The following is an 18450-nucleotide window of genomic DNA, read 5'->3' as shown; positions in this document are numbered from 1 at the left end:
AAGCACACACAGCGGTATCTACAGCACCAGATCTCAGTAGGCCAATCTGAAGTGAAAAAAAAGTGGGGTTTATTTTTCTTTTGTTGTCTATGTGAATGCCTTTCCTTGACAACAATAATTTTATATAGCTTTTTTTTAACTGCTTTTCATTATTCTAAGCAGGCCTGTGTTTGGGAATTCCTGTAACAGATCGTGTAACTTCTGCTTCTGATTTTTTTTTCCTGGGTTTCCTGCTTCTGATCTGATTTTTGCCACTGTGTCAAAGAAACTAATGCGAGCCCAACTTGTACCTGCCGATTGGGATGCCACTGCACAATTTACTCAATAGGTTGATTTGTCAAATAGGGTGCTGCTTGATTGGATCTTGAACAATTGCACAATTATAAAAAGCGGCATTTAATGGTATTTGAAGAAAGAATGAGCTAAGACCTCATGGAAAAAATGTGTGGGGAGGAAAAATGTTGCATTTCACTTATCTGCTTTGGTGGCACTGCTGTCTACAACGTTGCTCACATCTGTGTATCTCCTACTGTCCCAAAGGGCTTGATGATATGAAGCACAGAAGCACAGTTAACTATTTTTTCAAGCTGGACTGCAAGCCTTGGGAAAAGCGTTCTCCCTGAACATCCTCACAGCAACTTCAAGCAGTGGTGGCAAAACTGGGAAGGTGACACATCTCCTTGCAGTGCCAGAGGAGGGCTGGTACCAGGTGGCCCCTCTCATTCCCACATCACCCAAAAGCTTTCTGGCCTCATCACTGTCTCAGATGTACTTCATACGAGCTTAGTGCCAGAACTGAAATGCCTCAAAAAAGGTGACATTTAAAAAGGCTTTCAGCCACTACAATTTGTTCAGCCTATAGGTCTCTCTTGCACAAATCTTGTCCCTGGAAAAGAAGTGCTTAGGAACAAAGCATGGGCTAAAATAATAGTGCTAGTGGGCCACATGCTGCCCATTCAGCTGCACGCTAAAGCTGCAATCTTTCCAAGATTTTAGCAGCTGTGTTCCCCCTGATTCAGTCTGTTTTGTGCTTGGTTGGCAGTTCTGACCTGGCAGGTCCAACCATGTAAAGAGAGTCTGGGGAATTTGCCCTTCCTAGGTACTCGCCTTCCCCTACTCTTGCTGAGTCCACATAGAAGACATTAACAGGTCACAAAGTCAAGTGCTCAGAAACAGGCGTGCATGACTGATTCTAAGTCAGCCCCTTTGCAGGGCAGCCATTACCATTGTATATACCAATTATACACTTCTTTCCGCAGGAATAGTCCCATTGTTGGCCAGGATGGGTGGTGTGGTGGGATGGGAAGGAGGACTGTGAAGTGACTGCAGCCCCTGCCTGCTGGATCCTGGTTTCATCTCCTGCAGGAATGGGGGAAAATGTAGTGGATAAGGGAAGGGATTAGCAGAGGAACAAGATGAGGGTCGTGACTGTTTAGGTTGTGTGTGCCCTCACTTGCACTGGGCTCCTCTGCTGGTGGGTCCATCTGGGATGAGTGATTAGGCATTTGCAGCTCTGGATGATTGATTGCAGGCACAGGGCTCCTGTGTGCAGCGGTAGCGTACTCATTGCTGAGGGAGAAGTTAATGAGGGTCACATGCTGAATCCGTAAAATGTGACAGTCTAACTCCTCTCAAAAATCAGGTGTTAATTGACCATCCCAATTTTCCAGGTAACTTTTGGCTTCTCACCAATCTGTGCATTATGAGGCTTATCAGGAAAGTACATTCATGGTGTACAACAGAAAGCCCATGAAGAAAGAGTAACTCTGCTTTCTGAGCAGTGCTTGAATAGCCAGTGGGAAGGAAAAGCAGGGCAAGCTGGGGCTTGTGGTTCTCCTTGACCCCTTCCCCCAGCCCTTGCTGAGGCTCCCTCTCTCCTTCCTTGGCCTTACTGATTTTAGGGCAGAAACTTCAGACATGTTGCAGTACCCACAAAAACCAAAAGGAGGAGGTGTCATAGATCTTACGGGCAGAAGGCAAAATTCCTGGCCAAGGTGCAGGGTATCTGTGGGCATAGTATGGGTGGTGGGAGCCCTCCCTTTCAGTCCTGAACATCTGTGGCAACACACGCTTGGGGTGGGCTGTCTGCACTAGCAGCTTGAGAGTGGGAGTATCCCACAGTGCTTTTGGTGGGACAATAGTGGCTGAAACAATGGGCCACTACAATAACTAACTTTACAAGGACTTCGTTGTCCAGTACTTATAACTTTTTATTTTAATGATTTATTATATTAATTGATGTTACATATCCAGACAGTTGAACATTTTTCTTTTCCAGTAGGATCAGGGCTTTCAGGCAAATCCCAGCCTGGTGAGTTTCCCTAGGGAAAGGCTGCTGGACTTAGCCTGGATGAGCATGTGTGACACAGCTCAGATGCTGTCAGACCTTCAGCCCCACAGTGAGCCTACCAGTTTGGGGCTGGGGTGCAACACAAATCCAGGGTGATGGAATTGAAGCCTGGATTTAAAGATTGATGTGGCTGCGAGGTAACTGAGATTAGTTTGGCAAGTGCCTGTAGCAGCAGAGATCAGAAATCCATTCCTCTCCCCTTTGCTTGCCCATAAAGACCCATCACAGTTACCAGTGAGGGGAGAGAGAGAGAGAGATTTGACTTTGCACTTCCCTCTCTGTCCCTTGAAAGCAAAATAAGAAACATGTGAGAACACCAAATAATAAAAAGACAACAGTGTTTTTCCTCTTCCTTTTTTATTTCTTCTGCTTCATGAATTTTGAGGCATATTGTTGATGTCTGGCTGGGTTACAGTAGACCCATTCACTCTTGCAATCCACCCCACTAGGCTCCTGGTAAAGGACATGGGGTAATAAAGTCAGCTCCAGGAGCAGCACTAGTCTTCCTAGTGCATACCAAAAAAGATAATAACAAAAAGAAGAGCTGGTACTTCATCTTCTTCAAAAAATCTGGCTCTTGCTTCCCCTGACTTCAGGGGATTTCAAAAAATTTACAGGAAAACAAGGAGACTAATGGGAAAAAAAATCAGAGAATCTGAGCAGAGACCATACCTCCATACTATAGGAAAAAACTAAACCCACTGCTGAAGCCAGAGAAAGGAAGAAACGTTTCTGTTGATAAATCATTTGCCAAGGGAGGCAATGAGGCCAGTCAGACAGAGCTGGAAGATGATTCAGGATAAATTAGCTCTGGAGCTGACTTTTGGACATCCTTGTGCAAGTCAGTTTTCTGTGTCCTGGTTTTACAGGTGGGAAGGGGCCGTTCTGCTTGCAAGCACTGCCTGGAGCCAAGGACCAGTGCTGAGCCCCAGACTCCAGAAAGTGATCCTCAGAACAACCACTGCTGGTTTTTTACAAAAACTTCACACTTGCAGGGTAGCAAAAAATGGGAAGAAATAATAAGAGTTAGAAAAACTTTCGAAGTATGGGCTAATTCTTACTTGGCTTCAAATTAAAAACTGCATGACTGTCAGAAAGTGGGGTTTTTTTTCTCAAAGACTTATGTGGGCTGTGGATTTAAAAAAAAATAGAAACATAATATTATTACACTAGATTCTGTATATAGTGTAGAGGTATGCTAGAGGAGTTACAGTTATCCTATATGTAACATCTCCAGCAACAAATGCCCCAATGGTTGCTTTTGGTAAGTGTTGATTTGCAGAGAGGTACAAGTCTGGTTTTGAAAGGTAATGAGTAAAAAGTGCTTGGCTCCGACTGACTTCAATGAAAGCACATGGCCCCTTTCAGGAAGATGTGTGTCTTACCAGAACACATACAAGAGCATTGATAATGTGCCAGCTTTTAAAAGAATCCATATTAACTATGTTTTGTTGTGTTGTAAAGACAGGTAAAAGTAATACCAAAAGCAGCTGTTGTGTCAGAGCTGGACTAGCTTACATCAGGTCTTGGTTTGGCTTTGTGCTATTTATCAACTAAGAGGTAGTATTTTATTGCAACAGAGAGATCTACTTTTAATTAGGCCAGGTTGGATGCTTGTTTCCTGAGTCTTTGATAAATTTAATTTAATACCAGTGCAAACACTGAGCTCAATATGGCTGTGTCATCCTTGATGCAGAAATTTCTTGTGAGAAATACATCAGTTGAGCATTCTTGTGTGACAAGCACAGTGAAACATCTTCACACTCCAACCAGGTTTTCTTTTTTCATCAGAGGTCAAAATTTTTACTACTGTGTCAGCCTTGGAAACACTTTTCACCTGTGTTTCCTCCCTCAAAGCATTTGTAAGTCCTCTTAAGTCTCTTGTTACACTGAAGGCTGGTCCAGAGTGACTCAATGATATGGAACAACTTGCTGATGCAACTTTTTTGGCAATCTAGACAAACATCCAGTGATGTTTTGATGCCTTTTATTAAAAATTAGCCACAGCTCTATCTCCATAAAAGCCTGTTTCATTCTATTGCTACAGCCTTGCTGGTTTTCTACTGCCTTTGAGTCAGTCACTTCAGCTGATATTGATTCTAAAGCACTGCCAATTGTTTTCTTTTTAAACTGACCTACTGATTTTTGATGTATTAACACATATACAGACTGTTGACGTGAAAATTAATCTGTGGTAAAGTACATTATATATCCTGTAGCTTGAATGTTAGCCTGGTCCCTTGGAGATTTGACAGGAAGATTTGCAATACCTTTCAGTTCTGAGCCTGGTGCTGCTTGACTCAGTAGCCTTGAGTACGTTATTGAGTTTCCAGACAACTCAGAAATCAGGCACTGAGATGCGAGGGCAAGAGCATTGGAAGCCCAAGGGTCCATGCTTCTCGCTCACCATCTGTCTATTGACAAAACTGTTTCCCTGCATTCATTTTATCTTAGGCAATCTTTCAAATCATTCTGGTTAAATGTTTGGGCACCACCTACCAAAACGTCCTCAAGGTCTCCAGACACACATGCATTACACACACACGCATGCGCACCCATCTTCAGGCATTTCCGAAGCACTCAACCGTCTGACTGTTGAGCCCTGGCCCTCTAGGATGTCTCAAGTTGGTAAGAAAGAAGGTTACATTTTTTTATGTCTCTTCATGAATGTGTAAAGGGCTAGTCAAGTGCTACTGCTAAGAAATAATCTAATCTAAGACACATCAATATTCAGGCTATGTGTTCATACAAGCAATACGCGGATCTGAGCACTTACTGCAGGGTTAAATTTATTCTGTTATCTCCAGTCTATACCACAGGCTTTGCTGATCATTCCTCCTCTTTCTCTGCAGTGCAATTGTCGCAGAGGTCCCTGTCCAATCTCTCCATGCAGCCCCAGGGGTACACTTAAATACCCCTTCCATGAGAATTATCACCTGGGATGGACCCCTTCGGGTCTGGTGCTTGTTTGCTGGATTGCCTGCGGTAGTGAATGTAATACGCAGAATGCTTGCCTGTGTTTTAAAAACCTGCTTACATCTTAAAAATAACTTTTTAGAAAACAATTCTCCTTTACCTTCTCCCTTAAGCCAGACAATTCACTCACATCCTGAGTTATATATATCGCTTTTCCTCATGCTTTCCTAATAATGGCAATGGTATTTTTCTGGGAAAAGCTCCTTGCTTATTAACCATTCCTCTTCTGCAGCTTATTTCCTCATTGGGATCATAATTTTCTGCAATGTCTCATTGGTTTCTTCTGGAAATGTTAATAAAACTTTGTTCTTTATACATAGTTATCTGTAAATGTAAACTGTCAAGATTCTCAAAAGTGACTAGTGATTTTTGCAAGTTCAAACTGAGATGCTGCAAGAAAGCTTGTTTTTCCAGAGAGTGTTCCTCTGCCTTCTGAAAATAAGTTTTTCCCCTCTAAAGTGGTTCAGGTTGGATGCCCATAATGAAGTGACCAAGGAAATGGATGCCTGCTACCAAGTAACTACCACTTACTGGCCTACAGGCCTAAGTGTGGAGCCTCGTGTCCAACTCAGCAAGCTGGAGATACCCACAGAAGTCTCTACCAAGGCTGTGCCCCCAGTCCCCTCCACTGCTGGGACGATTGCTGCATAAGCCCTTGCAAGGCTTTGCCAGGTACCTCCCCAACCCGCCCCACACATGTACCTTCTCATCCTCCCATGCAAAGCCTTTAACACTTAACTTTCAGCTGGTGAACCTGCCAGCAAGGTTTCCAAACAGATGGCAAGTCTCACACATGAGAAAAATTTCTATTTCTAGCCCCATTTTGCAGAACGCACAAGCACTGGAAGAGGCTTGCTCACGGCCTCGCAACAAAATCACAGAACTGCAATGAGCAGCCAGATGCTTGGACCACCTAAGCACCTTCCTCCAGCCTCAAGGCTAGGCTGGGACCTGCCTTCTTGCCCAGAGCCCTGCTGCTCTTTCAAGCACTGGTAGCTGGCCACCCCAGGAGTGCAGGGCTTTGGGAAAGCCAATGGTCATGCGTTAAAAAATGGAGTGGCCTCAGGCCACGAGACATGAATTTTCAGGCTGTGACTGTCAGCTCTGGTTTTCATATCCCTGCATTCGACCACAAACACACAGCATAAAGGAATAAAGAGTGACCGAAGCGTACAACTGAGTACGTGCTGTCTGGAGTGAAGAGCTGGGCTCTCCTCAGATTTTCAGGCTTTTCTTTTGTTTTGTCCTGGCCACATTGAGAAGGTCTTGCTGTCAGAAGCAGTGGTGTCCTTCACTCTTGGAAAGGGAAAGGTTGTGGGCATCGCACAGCAGAGTGACAGCTTCACGTTGTCTCCCTTGCTTGGAAAGTTGTTCTGTATGTGGAGTTGGGCAGGTGATGGTTGTCTCTGACAGCCAGGTCAGAAAACATTGAGAGGACGTTCTCAACCCAAAGTATCACTGACACCCGCAAAAGAAAGGTGGATGTCCTTAGCCTCTCTGTACAGCCTGAGTGGGGCGAGGGAAGGGGCAATGCCACACCAGACATGGAAGACACCGTCCTATAGACTGCCTGAGACATCTCCCATTTCTTCAAATGGAGAGCACAGCAATGCAGATCTGGAAAGGACAGTGATTTAGTTTTACAAGTGCAAGAAGCAGCAGTAGGTTGCTGGGAAAGCCTAGAACTGACCTGTTAAAGATCTGAATAGGCAAGACACACATATTGTTGATTGCTTTGGTGACCACAGGTGAATGGGTCTACTGCTTGGACAGTCCTAGTGTGGGAACTGTTCCCATGCACGCAAAGTAACATACCTGTACCACGGTGGTTTTGAAGCAGGTGTCTTGTGGGAGTTGATCCTTCACAAATGAGTTTTTCCTAGGCTGTTTTAATAAATCAAGAAAGAAAGCATATTCTGACCAGCAATTCCTTGTTATTATTTCAGCTAACTGCAAACTCTGCTACTATTTTGGCTCAGCCACCTGCTCACTAAAGCTTAGTTTGTTGCTAAGTGTCAAAATACCCTAAATCAGAACTGGTGTCTCAGCTAGCAACCAAGCAGCAGTAACACTAATGAGTCTGCAACATGATTTACATACAGGATCTCAGTGCCTGCTACTATAAGAGCAACTATAGAGACTAGTAGGTCTGCTTGAGCACAGACAGAAAAATCTATCATGATCCTGGTCACTTCTTTTTTTTTTTTTTTGATATATATTCAGGGGATTTAGAGCATTTTAGCGTCACATATCCCCTCCTGAATTATTGTAACTTTATATTCTTGCTACATAGGAAGTCCTAACTCAAATCAGTATTTTGCAGACATATTACAAAGATAGTTTTTGGACTTAGTAGGGCTTTTTGGCTTTCTGTTTTCGACTAGAAATGAGTATTTTGACACAGGATAAAGCAAAGGTACAGGTAATTTTTGAAGTATTTGACTCTAGAAGTGTTACAGTCAGCAGGTCGGAATTTGACTATCAGGAACTTTGGATTATGGCAAGGTGCTACTTTGCTCCTGCTTGGCTCGCACTGCTTGGCTCTGGCTCACTTTTCACAATTGGTTGTGAAGCTCATTAACATTGCTGGAAAATGTTCATGTGTGTAAGGGGGTGAGGCTCCAAACATCCAAATACTCATCAGCAGTGACTCAGAGACCAGAAGATGTTAACTCATAACAACGCAAACCATGAGGCTGATGCTCCCAAATGCAATTTGAAGCCTGGGGTGGCTGGGGAAATTCATTACAGTGGTGGGCCAGCACCACTGAGAGTTGAGCAGCAGAACCGGCAGGGTGCATGGGACATCCACAGACTCGCACCTGGGGTTCCTTTCCCTGGTGATGCTTAATAATGCGCTCAGGAAACGCCGGCATTCAGTTTTGACCTTCACTATTTGAAAGCACAGAGGGAGAACTGGGGAAAAAAAAATGGATAATAATCCCTTTCTTTTCCTTTTTAAACCAAGAGGCTTGACCCAGCAGGCTGCTAAACAGTACAGACCTGCTTTTTCCTCTTCTCCCTCCGCCCCAGCGGGAACCATCAATACCTCAAACTGTGCCATGGTGGGAGCCCTGTCTGGCAAGACAGCTGCTCAGCAACTGGGAAGTTGCAGGCATTTGCAACCAAAGGTCCTGATTCAGAGAGGCTGGCAGAGCTGCCAGAGACTGGCAGGATCAGGGCAGAAGGGGCAGAGGGTCTCAAGATGGGACAGAAGGATGACAGATCAGAGCAGGGGAGAGTAATTTGCAGCACCCAGAATCAGCTTGCTGGTAGCCTAGCAGAGGAAAAACTACATCTCATAGGTACACTTGATGCTTCAGTTGTAAAACTACATCTGGTTCTGGTTCAGCAAAGCATAAGACCATTTGATGATGTCTGTGTATGAGGTAATCACTTGCATGCCAACAAGATGAAGCATGTTCTTCGTACCAGGTGTATATTGAAGAAACAAGGCCTTTTAGGAGGAAAACTTGCCATCTCCAATAATGACTCTGCTGTTTGCCTGCTGGATGGGAAGAAAAAGGAAAAGGAAAAAGAAAAGGAAAAGAAAAGAAAAAGAAAAAGAAAAAGAAAAAGAAAAAGAAAAAGAAAAAGAAAAAGAAAAAGAAAAAGAAAAAGAAAAAGAAAAAGAAAAAGAAAAAGAAAAAGAAAAAGAAAAAGAAAAAGAAAAAGAAAAAGAAGAAAAAGAGAAAAAGAAAAAAGGGAAAGTAAAAAGAAAAAAGGAAAGTTAAAAGAAGAAGAAAAGAAGAAAAGAGAAGAGCGAAGAAACTTTTGGGGTGGAAAAGCAGTTTCAAGAACTGGAAACAGTGTGAGTTTCATCTGAGAATGGCTTTTGTGGAGGTTCTCCCAACCTGAGATCATTTCCCAAGAAGGAATCAAAAGAAAGCAAACATATTGTTTAAATATATTAAGGGTTGTGGAAGTAAGCCACACACCAGTATTGCACTTACACTCTGCACAGATGAAGGGAGGAATGCATAGCCTGGCAAGTTTGCCTTCAAGTTCAAGCAAGCAAAAAACTCAAAACAATTAAACAAAAAAAACCCCAACAGATAAAGCTGTAAAGCTGTGGAGGAGGAAAAGAAGGAAGGAGGAGAGAAATCTAGAGCCACTTTCCTAGGAAAGCTGCTCCCTTGCATAGGGAGCCCAGAAGGTTTAGCTCCTCTAAGCAATACTGATCAACACGAGGAGGTACTCAAGGAGAAATCTTTTTCCCACTGAAATCAACTTCACTGCTGCTTTGGACTTCAGTGATGCCACAATTTCATGTGTTCGGTTGCAAATGAAGTGCATGAAAATTCAGTGTATAAATCCTACCACAAAAGAATGGGCCAAGAGTGTGGAGGGCCTATTCCTCATCCCTCTTTAAAACTGGACACACTGCACTGCAGAAACACAGATAAGTACATTTTTGGCATGGTGCTCAGAAAGGTAGCTTCAGATATAGCCACCAGTGAAATAAACAATATTAATAATGCTAACTCTCTTATCTATAAAAAGCTTTACTGCAAGAACACAAGCTAAATAAATCTACTACCTCCTTTCTCCAGCACCATGTGATATACAGTACAGTATTTAAAACAGCCATAATTGGATATAGTGTAGCTTGAAAAAGTCCTGAAAGGGCATAATTACAATAATCAAAGCAATAATGTGGGATGAGACTTTGTATTATAACTAGACTTCAACCTTGATTCAAAGGATTTTTCTTTCTACAGCATAGCCCTGAAATCCAGGTTGTTTTGCTTTTCTGAGGCTATGGCTGATAAGTCTGTGAAGCAGGAGTTCCTCCATCACTGCTCCATTTCAGATGTTGAAGTCTGGCCACCTGACAGACCCACACACGGCCTCATGTGTTCTGATGAGGAGTTGGAGAAAATGCATGGACTTCCTCAACAGAGCACTATTCATTCATAAAAAGTCACCTGTACTACCCACATCCACTAGACAGAGTTTGTAACACCAGGCAGAAAAGCAACTGCCTAAAATTTTCATGAACTGAGATATTGGTCCTTGCAACATGAATGGAAAGAGAATGTGATGATGAGTCATGAGTTTAAAGGGATGCTGCCAGGTAAATATGTCTTTTCAGCCTTCCTCCTTCTATTACCAGCACAACAGTTTGTCTTGCTACAGCTGTGAAAATCTGCAGGGCTGGATCCTTAGCTGCCAAATACCAGCTGAGTGCCCCAAGCCACCATTCCTTGTTCCACTTTTTTAAACAGACAGGAGAACCTCCCTGTTGCTCTTGGTCAGGCCCCAGTCTGGCCATGTTGGTCAGCCTTAGCAAGTCACCAATCACCTGTACAGGACAGTCTTCAAGTTCTGGGGGAGTGAGGGAGGTGAGGCTTTTTCTGGCATGAAGCCTAAATGGTCACACCAGGACCAAAACCACAGCATTGCCATTAATGAAAATGATATTTCGCCACCACCGGAGTTGGCGGTGCTCAGCCATGCTGGATGGGCACACCATACAGCTTGTTCCAGTGATTGCAGAAGGGCACCCATCCACCAGCTACTCAAAGACTGGAGGACATGTTGACACCATGGCCCATGAAGGGTCCATTTTAAGGAGGGACTTCTACACTAAAGCATGCGGTGGCCCTGCAAGCACTCGTCTCATGGCATGAGCTTGTAGCAAAGCAAGGAATGCTTCAACAAAGGTGCAAGAGAGCAAATTACATATAAAGCTACCTAGGTTTGCAGAAGATGTGTACAGAAATTCATGCAATTGTCTAATCAGCTATCCACCAGTGATGGAGGCTATATGAAAGAGCCGATGACCAGCTTTCTGCTCATCCTTTTGCTGGAGTATCTACGCGAAGAGGACTAAACCTACATTTGGAAGTGTTAGCGGGGGAGAGAGATCTTTGGATGTCTCAGTCAGTCAACAGTAAGAACTTTCTAAAGGTGAGGTCATGTTTGATCCCCTAGCCTTAGTGCAATCAGAGTGCCAACAAGAAAGCTAACATTTCTTTTGTGGCCTGCAACTGGCTAGAGGGACCTTCCTCCAACAACAAGTCCAGGCATCTTTAGAAATATCTCTCATGATCATCATGACATGCCCTCATCATGACATGCCCTCATCATGACATCCATGCAGGCCTTGATAACAAACAAGTTTAATTATTTTGGAGTTCTGTGATAAGTCACACCCTTTGCATGACTCCCAGTACCACTGTATTCTCCAAAACATTGCGCATAGCTGTGTGAATGTCCAGTTCAACAAACGATCCATTGAACAGCATCATCTATGTGCTGGACACCACCAACATTGTGTGGCATAAAGGCCTAGTCTCTGAGTGTCGTTGGACTGTGGCGTGATCAAGGGACCCTGAGGCACTACAGAGCAGTCAGGCTGTGACTGACAGGGGGACGTGAGATTTACAAGGATACTACTTGAGCTAAACTGTGAAGACTGCTACAACTCGCACCTGTCTCCAGATGATGTGCAGAAGATAGTAAAAAGTAGAAAAGCACATTAACTGGGGCTGCTGAGCAGGCCTTCAAATTTGGGAGCTATGTAAGGCAAGAATTTATATTCTCTATATTCTGTTATATTCTGTATATTCCGCTGATATTCTTCCCTCACCATGTTCAGCCAAAAGCTCAGCAGTGACCTGACTATATTAACTGTGGTAGAAGATCACATCACATTTGATTGTGTTTGGATGATTCAAGCAGATTCTGTCCCTCTTGATATGGACCTTTCTGTGGCAGGGAAACCAATCCAGATCTTGGCAAACTGTCATGCATGTCCCCCAGGATGGGTACCATAGAGCCTTTTTTTGAGGGAGTGGGAGGGAGGGGAGGGCAGCTGGTCCTCACAGTGTGGAGCTACTCCTCCTGCTTCAGACAATGAAGAGTTTGAAAGAGAATTAACATTTTTTTGTCAGAGAGTCACTCTAGATATCTTTAACAACCACAACTTGTGGCTTGACCAGCCAGTTCATGGCTTTGCAGATCTCTGCAAAGTTCACCTGCTCTTGGACTCCGAAGAGGACATGAATACACATACTTACTTCCCAAAGTGGAGACCACGAGAACCTCTGGAGGCAACCTGTCACATCCAGACATCAGTGGGCCACTGTTAGGACACATACTCCTACAGATGTGAAGTGCTCATTGCTGAACTTTGGGATGGTGTAGCAGGTGATAACAAAGGTCTAGATGCCCCCACATCCTATCTCCAGCAGTGACATATGCTGGATATGATATTTTCTACTGTCACTTCCCCAGGATTCAACTATTTTTTGCTCATGGCCTTTCTGAGGTGGATGTAGTTTCTCTGTATATTTAGTAACCTCCAACAGTTATTAATCTTTCATGAACTCATGTAAATAAACCATAAGGACTTCAGCTTCCTTTGGCAGAGTCCCCCAGGTCTAGTTGCTGCTGCATGAAGAACTGCATTGGTTTGAGTCTGATTCCCACCTGCTTCATTGGTGCCTCCTCCCATCTCTCAGGTGAGGGTCCGCATGATGCACGCACAAAGCTGTCAAGGCACAGTGGGTGTCAGCCACCTAACACCAAGCAGACACCATCCAGATTCTGCATGCTAGTGCAGTGGTAGCAGTGGGCATGCTGAGGGGTGGCATCCAGGCATGGCACTGTAGGGAGCTTTCCAGAGATGGTGTAGGACAAGGCAGGGGCCTCCTCGGCAGGTGCATCTTGTGATGTGCAGCGTGGCTACACTTGGGGCAGACAGCTCATGAGGGTGAAGACACAGGCAGAGTGGAGTCAGTGGGCAGCCCTGTGTAGAGCAGTGCCAAGATGGTTACGTTGACCCCATAGTTATTTAGTTCACTGTTCCCTGCCTGCCGACAACTGTGGATTATGTCTCATCCTCTACTGAGACAGCAGGTTCCTTCACAAACTCTGTTTTGTTCAATATCCAGCACTGCCGTGTTGTGGTCCTTGACTTCTTGCTGGGGGACGAGCAGAGTTGCAAGGCTCCATCACTGAATGGACTCAGCATAGATTAAGGGGCAGGGAGGAGGGAGAAGCATTTGAAAATACTGATGTCACAGCCCTCCCTTCTTCCTCAGGTTTTGTTTTCACTCTAGCTTCCTAAGAAAAACATTAATCTAAAAATAATATAATAAAGAAGCCTTCCACATTGACATGCGAAACAATCTTTGCTCAAAAACTGCAAGATATCGTCAGCTTGTGGAGCCTGTCAGCAGGTCAGCACTGTGACTGAAGTTTATTAGCAGGGCTGACAAGGTTGTGCCAGTCTGTCTGTGCCAGCAGCAAATCACAAGGTTTCTAATTCAGAGCTTCTTATTAACAACAGTCCCTGTTACTTGTTTTTATTTGTAGGACTGATTGAGGGCACTGTAAATCTGTAAGTGAGCAGTCCAAGGACTTGAGTTAGAGTCCAGGGGTCAGTCTCGGAGGAGCACAGCTTTGTAAGTATGTGCGCTTCCCGTGATTCCCATGGTTTACTGGGATAGAAGCTCCAATAAAAAGAGCATGCAAGCTAATAGACAAGAGAAGTAGGTTGCCCACAAGTTACTGGTGTTCTTATGCTCTCTTGCCTCTAGAGAGTGGCATTCTTGTTGGAAATACACAGCTGTCATGCAGACCTTATCAGATAAAAGGCAGTATGCCTAAAAAAAAAAAAAAAAAAAAAAAAGGAAAGAAAAATGAAATTGCTTTATTTATTGAATAATTCTGGTGCTTTGTACCAGATGACTCATTGTCACACTTCTCCCTCTTCTCACTGAACTAGAATCGTGTAGCACGTTACTTTCATCCATTGTGGCTTGTTGATAAGATGAAAGGACAAATTTTAAACTTTAAGACTTTTCTTATCCTATCAGAGATCAGGAACATCATTAAATTTTTCCCTCTGGTCAGCTGGTTGGCATTTGGAGCTGAGGAGTGCCGTTTAGTATTAGTAGCTTCAGACCTGAAATTTAAATATTTTATAGAGTTTTTTTGCATTGGTTCTGGGACCCTCAAGGTGGGGAAATGAAGGTCATTTGAAGTCACCAGCTCTGCTTGTTGGGTTTTAGCCAGGGACGTTTGCATAGATATCTTCCTTGGGTATGATATTTAAAAAAATCACACAAATTACAGACTTGCCCATTGTTTCCTAGAGTCTGATCTAACTCTGTAGGAAGCTGGCAAGAGTATTCTTCAATTTTAATGAGAATTGGATAAAGACTTAGAATACAATGGGCTAGCTATTCATTTAGTGCGAAGTCAACAGAGCACAACTGGCTTCAATAAAGATGTGCCAATTTAAAGCACATGAGGAACTGGCAACATACTGTTCCGGCTAAAAATGCACTAACTCTGCAATCACAGGCTGATAACAGGATTTGGGTGTCAAAACATTTGGATTTGAGCTGGTTAGGGCAGCAGGTGGGGTGAATAACAAAAACCAAGGGAATATTGTTTCTTAATAAACAGTGACACTTTTCTGTTATTCTTTCATGTTAAGTGTCAAAATCCCAAATATTTGCATATGAAACATTTCAGTGTGTGCTAATCTGAAAGGAACACAATCTAGCACAGACCTTCTAGTAGAGCATATCCCCCAGGTTTTAGACCAGAAGCAGTAATAGAAGTGTATTTGGCAGATTATGAAAGCTAGGCAGACAAATCGACCAAGCCCTTAATTACCTGTCCTGGAGAATTTCTAGATCCTGTTAAATCACTTTATTCTATTTTTACTGAATGAGAAAAGGGTCCACACGTAGGAGGCTGTATTTGTATAGAAATAAGATGGGAGATTAAGACAAGAGCAGTCCTTTATTACATATAGCTGTTTTCCTTATGAAAAAAAAGGTAATTAGTTTAATTAATTAATTAATTATATAGACCCATTGTAATAGCTTTTGACCACGTTAAATAATGACACAGTGCTTATGAGGTAAAGTTCACCTAAGAAGAGTCAACACAGATAACCATTTTGGCTCAAAGGGGTGGCTGCAGTTAGCGCGCAGCAGGATTTTATGTAGATAGAATTAGGATAAAGAAAATTGATTTTTAACCAACCATGAGGACCACAGAAAGAAATTACCACACTCCTTGAGGGAACAGAAGTGCAGTCACCACCATGGGAAGAGAACTAGACTTCATTTCTCAATGAAGCTGAATTTCACCAAGATTCAATAATTAAACTGCCTTCTTTAACAGCCAGGATATTTGCAGCCAAATGAATGTTTCTTCCTGCTTAATAGATAGGAAGGCACATTTGCATTCAGTGTTCGCCAGAGCTAAACTATAGCTGGATCATGCCTATTAAGGAAGTTTCTTCACCCTAGGTTTCCCACAGCAGAGTCATGGGCTCTAAGTCTGATGAGATAATTTATTTGAGTGGTACAGCAGTCATAACAGCTCGAGCTGGGTGGATCCATAGAGGGACACCGAAGAAAGAAATCCCTGGGCGATTATAGCCTTACAAGCTAATTTCTCCTCCCCTCATGCAACCGTTCAGACCAATAGTAATATTAGGGTCTGGGGTCTTCACCTTCTTCATTGGGTCCTTTCTTTGTCTCTAGGCAGGCTGTCTCTTTTCTTATCTCTAAATTTGCTGCTTCTGCTGATGGTTGTAGCTTCCTTATCTTCCAGCTGGAACCAGCTCCGGAGCCTTCTTTTACTTAACTCAGCAAAACTTCAACAAAAGTTCAATATATCTAGGTGAAAGTTCACAGCTTGTGGCCTAAGGTTTCAGCAAATTTAGCCACCTATGCTAAGCTAGTTATGCCAATACTTATGCTAAGCTTGGTAATTTGTCTACTTAGAGGCCAAAAACTGTTGAGATGAATCTGAGTGCTCGATAGAAGCTGCGGGTCAAACTCCACCACCTCCACTCATGTTCATCAAACAACGCCATTAATCGCAGCGGGCCCTACCTGACACTAGCTCTTCTCGTCAGCTGACGGGAAATTTTGACTTAGAAATGGCAACTCCTTCAAGGTTATGTGTTTCACAGGCAGCTTAGCTGTATTAAGTTGCAGCAGTGTACACTGAAGAAAACATTTGCCGTGGGCTCTGAGCCAGCTCGATCTCAGTTGTTAGGGCCTGGACAAGCTGTCACAGGGAATGGACCACTGTTACACAACAGCTGTGTGTCACAGGGTGTTATGAAGAGCTACAAGGAGTGAGGGGTTGGAGACATTTGAGATTGCCTGGGATTCACCCAGAATTTACAGCATTCTCCAGGCAATCCAAACGCAATCTCTGCCATGCTCCTTTCCTCCAGGTTTTAGGAATTAAAAATAGAGCAAATGATTTGCACTGGGCTCTGCCCTACCACCACCAAGCCCCTGAGCTGTCTCCAGTTGGCTGCTTCTGGTTTACAAAGAAATTGATCCCAAAGAGGATACCTGCTGTGATGCTAATCACTGCCTGGGGCTGGCCAGCATCCCTGGCCAGCATCCCCGAGCTCCCAGTGCAGAGCAGACCCGCTGGTTCAGGCCCTGCTTCCACCACACAGCAGCTGATCATCCCACCGCTGACAACAAAGCATACACAAGAAGCCAAGGAGAGGAGAGGGGAAATGGCAAAGGCTGGAAGAAGAAGTGAACCTGAGGAACAGAAAGAGAAGAGGAAGGCATGGACATGGATAGTGGGATTGGCGACATAGTGGGATCGGTGACACGGACAGTGGGATCAAGTGCACCTTCAGCAAGTTTGCCAATGACACCAAGTTGTGTGGTGTGGTCGACACGCTGAAGGGAAGGGATGCCATCCAGAGAGACCTGGACAGGCTGGAGAGGTGGGCCTGTGCAAACCGCATGAAGTTCAACAAGGCCAAGTGCAAGGTCCTGCACGTGGGTCAAGGCAATCCCAAGCACAACTATAGGCTGGGCGGGGAATGGATTGAAAGCAGCCCTGAGGAGAAGGACTTGGGGGTGTTGATTGATGAGAAACTCAACATGAGCCGGCAGTGTGCGCTTGCAGCCCAGAAAGCCAACCGTGTCCTGGGCTGCATCAAAAGAAGTGTGACCAGCAGGTCGAGGGAGGTGATTCTGCCCCTCTACTCTGCTCTTGTGAAACCCCACCTGGAGTACTGCGTCCAGCTCTGGGGGCTCCAGTACAAGAAAGACATCGAGCTGTTGGAGAGGACGGCCAAGAAGCTGATCAGAGGGCTGGAGCACCTCTCCTATGAGGACAGGCTGAGAGAGTTTGGGTTGTTCAGCCTGGAGAAAAGGCGGCTCTGGGGAGATTTAATTGCGGCCTTCCAGGATCTAAAGGGGGCCTACAGGAAAGATGGTGAGGGACTGTTTATGAGGGAGTGTAGTGACAGGACAAGGGGTAATGGGTTTAAGCTGAAGGAGGGTCGATTTAGATTAGATGTTAGAAAGAAATTCTGTACTGTTAAGAGTGGTGAGGCACTGGAACAGGTTGCCCAGAGAGGTTGTGGATGCCCCCTCCCTGGAAGTGTTCAAGGCCAGGCTGGATGGGGCTTTGGGCAACCTGGTCTAGTGGAGGGTGTCCCTGCCCATGGCAGGGGGGTTGGAACTAGACGATCTTTGAGGTTCCTTCCAACCCAAACCATTCTGTGATTCTATGAAAGGAATAAGGAAGGACGTGAGCCAGTTATTATGGCATTTCAGTGGGTAGGTAAGGAGGAGAATAACTGTGTCGGGGAGGAATTATATTTGCTCACTTCTTTCTAAATTAAGACTTGTAAACTAAAGTGAAGAAAATAATTGTGGGAAACAAGATGCAGGTGCAAAGCAGGAGGCAAAGCATGGCTGGTAATGAGGAAGAGGATTCTCATTTGGCACGCAGAGGAACCAGCAGGGGAACCAGCAAAGCAGATGCTGCTTTCTGGCAGCTTGAGTGAAAGGTAATGTCAGGAAAGTCAGGAGGGGAGAAGTCTTGCCACTTTTTATGGTTTTTTCCAGTCCCCATAATAGCCTTTGTTATGACATTACAAGGTCATTTGAACTGGAGAAAAGAGTGAAAATGGGTGTCTTGCTGCTTGTGCATGGATGACAGCAGGGCAGCAGCCGAGTGGAGGGACTCTGATGGGTTCCAACTGGAGACAGAAACGCACTGGTGTGAAGAGAAATGCCAAATGCTCTCCTGGAGCTTGTGTACAAGCAAAATTGCTCCTCACCTTCTCAAGATCCCTTGAAAATTTGAAACACTGGAAA

The sequence above is a fragment of the Balearica regulorum genome, chromosome 2, assembly GCF_011004875.1.
Source record: "Balearica regulorum gibbericeps isolate bBalReg1 chromosome 2, bBalReg1.pri, whole genome shotgun sequence".
In the NCBI taxonomy this organism is placed as follows: Eukaryota; Metazoa; Chordata; class Aves; order Gruiformes; family Gruidae; genus Balearica; species Balearica regulorum.
This window is presented reverse-complemented; position numbering follows the sequence as displayed.